The sequence below is a fragment of the Pungitius pungitius genome, chromosome 5 (genome assembly GCF_949316345.1).
Source record: "Pungitius pungitius chromosome 5, fPunPun2.1, whole genome shotgun sequence".
NCBI classification, from domain to species: domain Eukaryota; kingdom Metazoa; phylum Chordata; class Actinopteri; order Perciformes; family Gasterosteidae; genus Pungitius; species Pungitius pungitius.
Window position 1 is genome coordinate 14,204,939 of NC_084904.1, and position 11,614 is coordinate 14,216,552.

Here is an 11,614-nt window from a genome sequence, read left to right on the forward strand (position 1 = left end):
GTTCACCTGTTTGTTTTCGACCTTTCCGTGTTTATTCAAAAGGACAAAAAGGGAAAAAAAGTCCTTTTTAGAAGCAAGTTTTTTAGAAAATGATGTCCTGCACAGCTGTCTCAATTGTGCTATTTTTCTGAAGCTGATGAGGGGTTACTATTTCTTCTTTTTTTTCATGTTTTTCTGAACATTCATATAGTTTGCTTCCTAGTTTAACAAGCAACCTCCCTGACCAGTCTCATCCCCCCCCAGGCCCGGGGTGGGGGGGCAGCTGTTGATCAGCACCCTTCCCCCTACGTGACGTGGGAGAGCCGACTAGCGGCTCCTTCTACTGTCCTGATGTAGTGGTTTGCAGTTCTTTAGACTTTATCTTAGGGATATTGAATCAGGCTACACAATAATGAATAAGCTTACATATGTGTTTCAGGTTGGTCAATTCAATAGTCCATTTGGGCCGCAGAGTAGTCCAGTGTCAAAACTAAGCTAAACCCCTGACTTAATAAAGGCAGGAACTGAAATGTTCAGACATAAAGAACCTGGGAAATGGTATCTGAAACATTTTAGAAACAAAGTGCAATATTGCTCACTGAATTTTCTTTATTTCCCATTTGTATGTTTGTTTTTAGCATTTTTTGTCTCTCAATTGTCACAATGTATAGATATTCTATGAATATACTATGTTCTGAATGGTTTAACCTTATGTCTAGTTCTTCTTTTTGATTTGAATAAACGTTATGTTGAAAATTACAATGAACTGTCATGTGAGTCTTTGCAAAGAAAATAGAACAGTTATGGAGATACAGGACACACTTGAATGTATTGACAAATCATTGGAATCTATTTAATCTGGGTCAGGACACCTTTGGATTAGAAGCAAACAGTTTCCCCTCTGCTGGACCCAGATTATCCTGTTACAATGAGTACCACATTGCAGCTGCACTTGGCCTCGGATGATAGTAAAGCACAATACGCTGAATGAGTCTTACTTTATAAATAGCAGCAAATCATTGCCACTTCATTAAAAAAAGACACTTTACATATTTAATCTTCTTTACAGGGGGATGGGTCGGCTTTTCATCATTTGTTACCAACCCCAAATCTGAGACAAACGTGGCACAGAGGACCAAATTGACTGTACATGTCCACACTGGTCTTTATCATGGATCACAGCACGCCTCTAAATGAAACCTGATAGCGGGTGACGGCGGCGGACCGAGAAAGCCTCAGTCCCCAGTCCAAATAAAATAAAACACATGATTTATTGATCACTGCTGAAAGATGCATGTACAGGACATGCTGCTCTGCTGCAGAGTAATGATGGAGCGATGGAGGAGGCATCATCATGAGACTATTTTATAAAATTGTTTCTAATCTTCAATGTGTTATTCAAGCATTATAATATTAAGAATTTTATTAAGCCATATTGGCAAAAATATGTTTTGCCTTTGTTAAGTAGTGTTTTGCGCTGCCTATTTTTTTTTCTTTAATGTAAAAGAAGCACTTCAAATTTTGAAACATTTAACCAATCCCGTAGTCTATTGTGCCTTCACAAACATACTATCTATAGCAGTTGATCAATTTTACTCACAGTGTATTGACTTCTGTAGTAAGTCTTTGCCATTTTAAATGAATCAATTTAGTTGGATGAGACATGTATGAAAAAAATGAGCTCAGTTATCTCAATCACGGCAGATGTGAATGAGTCGGATGTCTCGCAGATAAAGTTGGAACTAAATTCCATGAAAGAAAAAAGAAAGAATGCCATTGCTATTGCAACAGGGAACCAGGCAGGTTTAAAACATATATAAATGTCCTCTTTTGCACATGATCCTGAAGTAACTATGTCATAAAGAAAAGAATAAAACCTCTTAACATTCACTCAAAACTCTAAAATAACAAAGTGACAGCTCATCAATGTGGGTATCTTTGCAAATTCTCAATTTGAGCGAGCATCACTGATGACTCAGCTGCCCTGTCAGCTTTGACCAAGCACTTCAGTGTGCCTTTGTCCCGTCCTGTTCCAGCCCCCCTTTGGCTATTGTGGGCCCAGGCCTTTGTGGGTGTCTGACCGCCGCAGAAAAAGAAGTTGGGGATTATTGCGGGAGAGCGTAGAATGGTGCAGCATTCATATATGTGCGCATGTGTTGATTGCACAAGTGCTGACACTGCACAGGCCTCAGCTGTTTCCTCTCACCAGCTAATCCAACCACCGAGAAGCCTTCTCTGATCAGAGGTTCTCAGCAGCTCACTGTGACCAGGCAAGTTCTTCATAGATCGGGGGAGGGGGGGAGGGGGGGGGGTTGCACTGAGGCCCATGTGCGCCTGCTTGCCAGTGCTGTATCATCACTGTGACATAATAGAAATACTCACACACACGTCTGCCCTGAAGCAGGGAGCGCAGCATCGATGCAAGCCCACACATTCCTCAAAACAATGGAACAACCAATAGTACCACACGTCTGAAAATGTTACGCAGGAGCGGATCCACATGGATACGACTTCATGAATGTACCGTAACTACTGTTTTATTAAACCAGATTAAACTAAAAAAAATCAATGTAAGTCTGAAAAAATATTTCTTGAGAACATACGATAGTGATTTAGTGACTTTGTACCTACGTCCAGGTTATAGAGCCTGACCTTTGCAGCTGATAACTTGAATAATTGACTGATCTGAGCTGCTGTTTTTTTATAATTAACACACATGCTACTCTGTAAATTTGACTACTTTAATGTTTCACTTTCAAACATGATTTGTTTCTAAAAAAAACAAATTAAGCTAAAATATTGTTTTCTTATTATTAACAGATGATATGTGATGATAAAGACTTCCTACAGTCTTTGGCACTCTACAGACTCGACAGAGAGATAAACCGTGACGATAAATCCCCTGTGGAGTCTGGTGTTGGCCGATGACGCTGATAGAATGATGAGTTGATGAAGCTGACGAAGCTCGGGCAGAGATGGGGAGGAGTGATGCATAAGGTAGATGGTATAAAGACATTCATATTCAAAAGAGACAGCTGATCCTCTGATATCCTGATTGACAGCACTAACACTGACCAAAAGCAAATGATGAGTTGGCATTGGTGATGAGTGATTGCTAGATGTATGAGAAATAAACGACGGGCTGAGGCATGCAAGAGTGTAGCCTTCCTGTCTGAATTTACGTTCAATCTTATTGCAACAAGGAAGGCTTCTTAATTTGATCAATTTATGCCTTTTCTGTGTTTTCTCATGAACCAACATTCATAGAAACAATTATTGGCTATAAAGATATATTCACGCTTGTCCCCTGTGGGTGTTCTACTGACAGCTTCACCTTGCATTTTTGGAACAGCCGGACCGCCTGCGTGCGCTTTTAGTGCCTGTTTAGTGACTCACTGACTCGGCGCTCTGCACTGTGCTCATGCAGCGGTTCCAGATGATACCACCGTCCGGACTGACAGCGCTGTTGCAGAAGCATTGCGCCCGCCTTCTTGACCCCGTCAGGTTAATCGCTGTTAGCTCTGTTAGCACGTTTGCAGTCATTTCGTACTGTTGGCGCCTCTAGCTGCCGCTCAGCAGCTCATTTAATGCCATTTCTGGCCGATGAATCCTCCCAATCTTTTAAATCACATCTTGATTTCTATGCAGAACAGTTTGCTATTCGTGTGGATGCATCCCGGTCTCAGAAATCTGCACAGTAAAGATCAGAAGAAACAAATAGACAAATTAGGGGACAGGGACTTCACAGAATAAAGAATAATTCATTATAACCTTTAAAAGATATGCATTCATGCAGACTTGCAGTTGTTACCTCCTGTAGGTAAGTACATCAAAGAACATCCATCACTGGAGCTTTTTATCAGGCATTTCTTATAAAAACTCTCTCTCTGTCACATGCACGCACACACGCACGCACACACACACACACACACACACACACACACACACACACACACACACACACACACACACACACACACACACACACACACACACACACACACACACACACACACACACACACAGCAACATCACTGCAGACAGTGTGCCATCTGTCCTGGGGACAGACTCGCTCTGTTTTTCTCTATAGGAACAAAGAACCAGAGAGATAGAGCCACTGATAGACTGAGCAGAGAGGCAGAAAGGGAACAGCAATGATCTTTTTCAGCAGCCGGCTCATTCCAGTTTGAAACACTTCTGCGTGAGGAGGCGGACAACGGAGGCTGCTGCTTTTTCGTCACTGAATGCTGAACCCTTTTCTGACCTTGCCGGGAAAAAAATACTTTAGCTTCACTGAATGCACCACAATAGTCTCCTGAAAAATAGTCTCTCAATAGTCTCACCTCAACATGACACAAAGCAAGACCGGCTGTAATTGAATTGAATTTAACTTCAGAGGACATTGCGACAAGGTTGGATCATCGCTTTCTACAAGTGTCAAAATGCAAATTCAATGCAAAAACATTTCAAATGAATACTGATAACATGCTGCATGTAACTGCTGCACATAAATACACAAACAGTATCTGTCAGTTGTCAGTCTTCAGACTGCTTGACTCTAAGCTAGGTTTAAACTAGCAGCAGTGCAGTGTGAGGTGGAAATGAAACAATCACCGGTTGCGAAATTCACCGCAAAGATTCCGCAAGTGAATTTCTGTAGCTAAGCTACAAAAAAAGGTTTGGAGAATTACTACAAGAACATCGCACTCAGCATAAACGCTTTGTGGCGTGGGCCCCATTGGTGGAGGCCTGCCCCACACAGCCAAGTGCAGGTATGAAACAAAGCTTAAGTTGTCAGAATCCTTTTATAATCTCAGCCTCAACTCTCCAGAGTCTGTCGGCAACTAATGTTTTGTTTCTTTCAGACCAAAAATACTATTGATGTTCTTTGGACAAAGGAGAAGAGTTTGTGGCAGTTGCACAATGACACACATAAGTGGAGCAGGATTTATGTTGACAGAGCTAATTAAAATCATTTTAAATATCCTTAGTCGTGCTGCGTGGGCCCTCCACATTTAGATTTAGCATTGACAGGGAACCTGAGAGCCAGAGTGACACTGCGCTATGTTCCCAAGCCAGGACTCCCATTCCTGCCATACCAGCAGCCCCAGCATGGTCAGCATTCCATCAGCAACCATCCTTCACACACACGCGCTGCACTGCTTTGGCATGTTTGCAGCTCTTAAGCAGAACCACAAGTTCAAGACCTTGCCCCCAAGCACGGTTGGGAAGAGTCCTGCACCGTTTGCATATCTCTTTTGGAATGGCAGAAATAGACACAGTAAAAGAAAGCGGTCAGGTTCAAAGGACTTAGGGTTATACTTCATTTTAATTGTCCAAAGAGAAATACTTTGTCGACAAAACTGGCCCTTCTTAAGCTTAACCCACTAAATCTGGCCGGTGTTATAAGCTCACAGTGGCATGAAATAACAACCTCAGCACAATTAAAATTCTGTTATTCAAGCTGCACAGGGTTTAGAAAGCCTTCAACTTTACTGTTGCGTAGGTTGGGGACCATTGCTTTTACTGTCATACCAGCAAGCAAAGGTACAATCTTTCCAGAGTTATCATACACATTTTGTGCATTGACATTGTGTTATTACCACCCCCCCCCCCCCCGAACGCATGCTGGATGGCAACATTTCTATCATTGTCATGGGCAAAAGGTTGATTTGGACCCAAGGAGAAAAACCACATAACATAAAGTCAAGCTATGTACTAAATGGTGGGTGCTGTGCTCTATATGGGGAGCTCCGGGGGAGGAAGCTGGGATTTTTTCACCAGTGACACACTCTCTCTCTCCCTCTCTCTCTCTCTAACTCTCTGTTATGTCACAGAGGATTCAGCTCCAGAAAAGCGGGTGGGTGCAATTCAGTTGTAGCCCTGAAACAAATTCTGAAAGGCCACAATAGCAACCGCAAAGCAGTTGTTACTTATATCGAGATAATATGCTGTCTTTACATAGTATCAAGCTTCATGCAAGAACGTTCAGGTAGAAGAAATGATGAATGAAGTTGAGCCATCAAGTTATTTTGTTAAATGCTTTACTTATGGCCTATGAAGAATGTGATATCTACTTTTAAGCCACCAGGTCAAGCATAATTATACAAGCCCTTGCCTTTTATGCAACTCCTTCCATAAAGTCCTCGGTCACTTTATTTCTGTTTCAAAGGGGGCCGGGCTAAGGAGTGCCGTTTCACCACTTGTCTTATTTTACCCTGCTGGTCCCCGGTGGAAGTCACCCAGTTTCCTTTTTTTAGCAACGGCTGACTCACAGAAGAGCTCTCACCTCCCCCTTCAGCTCCCTCGCAATGTCCCTGCTTAGCTTTAATGCCCGCTCAGATTCTCCTGAGTCACAGGGAGCGAAAACACCCCTCCTTCCTGCTCAGACCCTCCCTCCCCTTTTGTGCAACTCTCTCCTGAAAAACAACAGGTGCAGGGGGGGCCTTCAGAGGGCGGGCTGTCTGGTTGGCAGCATGTGTACACGCCTTCCAGTCCCTTCTCGCTTTAATTTCACCCCTTCTTGTCTCCACATGTCCGATCTCTCAACACTTCCCCATCCTTCACCCCAGTCTCTCTAAATCCTTTCACCCCTGTCTGCTCATCTCTATTCCAACACTTTAGCACCTCTGACGGGCACAAACCTCAATACTTTGTCCTCTACAATCTGCATGCCAACGCAGCAGTGTATTTACCACAAATGTATTTCAATTTTATATTTTTCTGTCTCATACTCATAACTTGCTGCCTCAGTGCCCCTTTTCCTGCTGTGCCCCCATGCATTTATCTTTCTGTAGGAAATGTCGCTGTGATTCAGATAATCCGACAAAGACCATGCTTTCCAGTCGTGTCACATTCAATCTATTTATTGGGTCAAAGCTTTGCTCTTTGCAGCCCAAACGTTTTCTTTGTCACTGGGGTTATGCACACAGTACTTTTCAAATATCACATGTTTTTTCTCCTCTCACCCAGATCCCTCTGTTTAAAGACCTCCAAGTGAATGCCCACTGACTCCTGAAATAGCATGGTGGCCTTTCACACACAGCAATATGGGACGAGTTGTACAATACACCTTCACAGGGAGAAGTGCCATATTCCAAGTCTGAGCGGAGTTTTGTCAGTGGATTAATAGTGGGAGAGCATCCACTTTATCAACTACAGAGCCAAAACTGAATCTGCTTCTTTTCTTTATTCTTCTGATATTATTTTATTATAGTTTGCATCATAAAGCTCACTCAAAACACACTGTCAATGACCATATGTTTAATTTGTTAATGTGAGCAAGGCACTGTGATCCCTTGCTATTTTGGGTCTATGCTTGTGTGTAGCCTTTGGATCGGCTGCTGCACGGCTAAGACACAAACCCACTTTACTGCAAGGAGAACTCATAAAATCTCTGTGGCCTTGCTCAAAATAGGCCTTAGACACTTGTTGATTAGTCTATATATGAGCTGACATTAAAAGTGACCCGGCAGCAGCGGCAAAACAACAATGTAATTGTAGTGAGCTGAGATCAGTGTTGATTTTTGCTTTATGATTTTATAGTATTGAGTTGTACACTTTTGTCATGCTTGATAGATGAAATATTTGAAATCCAGACCCTCCTTCTTTTTTTTTTTGTTCTGTCTTACAATCTAATAGTTATTTATTAGCATCTCACGCTGGAGATTGGTGGGGGGTGTAATGACCTCTGAGAAGACCCGCTATGTTTTGCAAAGTAATACTGTTTTACAGATGTCAGCTGTAAATGGAGCACAATATAAAATTTAAAAAAACTCAACAAATCAAACATTTCATCATCATGTAAGGTGTGGCGTGGCTCATTGCTGACAGACATCGAATTTCCCGCTCCTAAATGTGTGCCACATATGCCCGGACTTCAGCTCATGTTCCCAAAGCTTTCACCCGACTCATCTGGTCCGGACTGGACCGGTGGGCAGATCCCTGAGACTATCGCTCGTTGGGCCAGAGCGACGGCGTAAACAACACGGTCCTCCGCCCCGGCTGATGTCTGTGAGGCTGAATCCAGCAGAATAGACACAAACAGCCATGTGGCTAAACAGCTGTAAGGACGCAAAGGCAGTTACCCAGACACACAGGGTCGAGTGTCAGGGCCACACACGCACACGTATTATGACCCCCGGCAAGACTCAAATTGCAATTTGATGAAAACAAAGAGACAACAGAGGAGTGTTACACAAGACATAAACTACCTCCAAATGATTACACTATATTTTCCAATAGTTGTTTTTTCACAAAAACCCTCTGCTCCTTTAATGGTTTATTAACAGATTTTAGCGAGGTGGTCGAGACACTCTATTGACACAAAATAATGATAATCATTGCTCTACTTGCATAGTAATGAAAATATCATTTCAAGTACCTGCTAACAATTTATCAAGTTTCTGGAGCCCAAAACCAACTGTGAAGCTTTGATAGATGTACTCAATGCACAATGTAAATATAAAACATGGGTATTGTTGGTTGAAATACACTTTGGAGCTTCTAAATGAACCCATCGGACTGCCAACAATAGTATCTGTTGTGGAAGACAAAAGAGATTTTATTCTTATTCATTGGGGTACAAAACTCTCTTCTCCTGATTAGTATAGAAATGTTCCACAACATATCAGGCCATAAAATAATCTCAAAAGACAAAATTTCAAGAGCTCACTTTACTTTTTGCAAACTGTGAATAAAATATGGAGGATCGTCAGAAGTTCTCAACTTTGAGGTTTAAAGTGACAAACTACTGGCTGAGTATCATCATGAAGAAATGCAGGCATCCTCACTTGCTAAAAAGAGACCGTCCAAACTCATTTGTCGATTTTCTCACTACGTTTTGATAAAGATCGCTGAGAAGTAGAGCCAGAGGGACATGAGAGGTGACAGCGTTGCTCAAGAAGCTTGCTGGAACTGCAACATTCGGGTCCTGTCCTTGTATAGCATGGACGGCCACAGCGGTGGTCAATCTATCACTCACAAAAGCACACACACACACACACACACACACACACACACACACACACACACACACACACACACACACACACACACAGCCATGTGCATGATCCTCCTTCTCTAAACACGAGAGTCCCTTCAGGACAAGGGCTGGCTGCTCCGGCCCGCTCCGGATCTGTGACTCACTCTAATCATTTCAAGTGGATGCACGATGTAAAAAGAGAAACCAAAAGGCCTTTCTCATTTTAGTCAGATGTTGGCAGCCGGACTGTTTTCCCTCCAAAGGCTGACTGAGCTGAGCAGACAGAGAGGAATGTGTGACACATATTAGTGCATTCGTCTTCTGACTTCACCGACTGCTTTGACCGCTCCTTGCGAACAACTCGTGTTCCCAGTTTAACTGTGTGTGATCAGGCCTGTTAATGAATATCTTAGCATTTAATATTCTGTTAGGCAACTTCTTAAACAACCCGTTACAGAAAGATACTGCAACAGAGATTCCTCTGAACATGTTTAACCTTGTTGCATTTTGTCCCCTGTGTATCCTTTTCATTTTGTTGCTTTTGTAATTCAGGTTGGAAGCTGAACGGTTCTTGAAGAGCAACTTAAATCCTTGACAACCACAATAAATTGTGATGGAAAAGGGAACATAGTAAATTGTCATTGTATGTTGTTATGCCGTGAATGAAGTGCGAATTGTGGTCGGCTAAAATACCCAAAATTCCACACAGCTAGGTGCAATGCTGCTAAGACCACACTCTATGTGTGTGTGTGTGTGCGTGTGTGTGTGTGTGTGTGCGTGTGGCGTGCTGGTGCTCTCAGCCCCTGTCAATGTGTACCAACAGGTGGGCGACTCTAAATAATGTGACCCGCAAAGCATGCAGCATATAAAAAGATCACATTAACTTTGAATAAACGCTTCCTGGTACCATCGATGGTGCAACACCAAGGAGCTTGAAGCAAGGGATGTACTGGAGTACTCATTTAAGATTAAATTAGGTTCATCTGCCCTTTAACCTAATAGTAACGGTCTGCTCGCATGCCTTTGATGCAGACCTTGGAATGGGCGCATTTGGCTGAGGGAAAGTCATGAGGATTGTGGAAATTCATGTCTGACGTCCCTTTCTAACCTCGTCACAGTAACTCCATTGTCGGGTGGGTCAGTCTTCCCCACCAGCAACCCTCCCGGTCCTGCTCTGTCTGCCTTGTAGTTGACATTTCATCACGGACGCACAACAATAACTGACACTGTTCTTGCATGCAGCCAGGGCACGATTGGACCGGTTAACTCTGCCTCTATCCGGGTTGCTGCTTGTGTTGATGGAGAAGACCCACCGGATCAAACCAGCTGTGTTTTGGTGAACACACTGAGAGGGACCAAGATGACGTGAAGTACAGCTCCCTCAGATGTGTCACTTCCTTTGGTTTGGAAAGGTCACACGTCTCGCCACTGATGTCCCCCATTGGTTTCCCTGCGTGTCGCTCCAGTCCAGCCACCTTTTCCTTGCTTCCTTGCTCTTTGCGCTCTTGTTGTCCTATTCCAGCAGCCCGCTAGCTGTTAGCCAAACGCCTTGATGCAAATAAAAGTGCTATAGTTATACTGGCAAACAAGATATTCAGCGTTTCCAGGTATTGTGCTTTGATTGTTGTATTTATCCACAACACCAAGGTCAGAAAGTGCTCTTTCTTTGCATGCTGACAACATCAAATCATTTTAGTGGCGCGTGGCGAGTCACCCTGAATTACTTTCAATCGAAGCAAACAAGGCGACGAGCTTTGAGATTAGGACGTTGATAACTGTGACTACACGGGCTGAGGCAACAATGTGCTACATTAAAAGAATGGCTTCATGTGAATTAAAACGAATTCATTTGCATCACGTTGATTACTACAAAGAAGATACTGACAACGATGCTGGCAGTCACGGCAGTGACGTGGTGGTGACATTGAATAGCCGTGAGAGTGGGACAGGAGGGCATCTTGTCCCTCACATGCATTGGGTTGTCACAGCAGTCCGCCTGCTAGGTGATAAGCGAAAACTGGTCTCTGCCTGCTCGACCGAGAGAGATAGAGATGTAGAGAGAGGGTGGGATCAGCTAGCGTGAGTTTGCAACCAACGCTACTCCTCGCCACAGATAGCTGGCGACTCTGAAGTACTTTATCGAGGCTTGGCTCGTAATCTGCATCGCTGCATACGCACGATAGTGTGTAGCAGTGTGTGGCAGAACACACAGCGGCTTTTTTTAATGCAAACGGGATAGAAAGGTTGCTATCAATAAGTTTCAAATCTGACTCTGACGGTTAGTGGTTCCAACTGAGGTCTGTGCTTCCAGCAAAATGACTTATCAGTTCAAATGTGAAGGCTATTTCAAGCTGCCGGGTTGTAAACATGTGGCAGCCGGCAGGCTTTAGCTCCAGTATCAACATTCAGGCGCACAAAAGCATTTGTGGCGCACCAACACTCACGCACGGGCATACGCTGAGAGGGACATAGTGTGACAAATGGTTACTTACCTATTGACGTGCATTAATGCATCCATGCTGATACATTATTGGTTCACACCCATAAAAAATACACAAATAGACAGACAGCACCAAGGAGATCAGATAAGCACAAGAAAGCCCGTCCCACAGAGGGGGGCAGTCGCGTTTCACTGCCAACCAAATGACATAG

At 43.4% G+C, this 11,614-nt stretch overlaps 2 protein-coding genes across 2 annotated transcripts in view; one reads left to right on the top strand and one right to left on the bottom strand.

The window, feature by feature from the left end:
* arrdc3a (arrestin domain containing 3a) overlaps window positions 1-741 on the top strand; it is a 7,505-nt gene extending 6,764 nt beyond the window's left edge. Inside the window, exon 8 of the mRNA XM_037481783.2 lies at window positions 1-741. This exon is cut by the window's left edge and continues 2,149 nt beyond it. The gene's annotated coding sequence lies outside the window, so the exon portion shown is untranslated.
* The window catches only part of arsk (arylsulfatase family, member K), a 22,948-nt gene extending 11,334 nt beyond the window's left edge, over window positions 1-11,614 (bottom strand). Inside the window, exon 1 of the mRNA XM_037481782.2 lies at window positions 11,455-11,614. The gene's annotated coding sequence lies outside the window, so the exon portion shown is untranslated. The remainder of the gene's footprint in view (window positions 1-11,454) is intronic.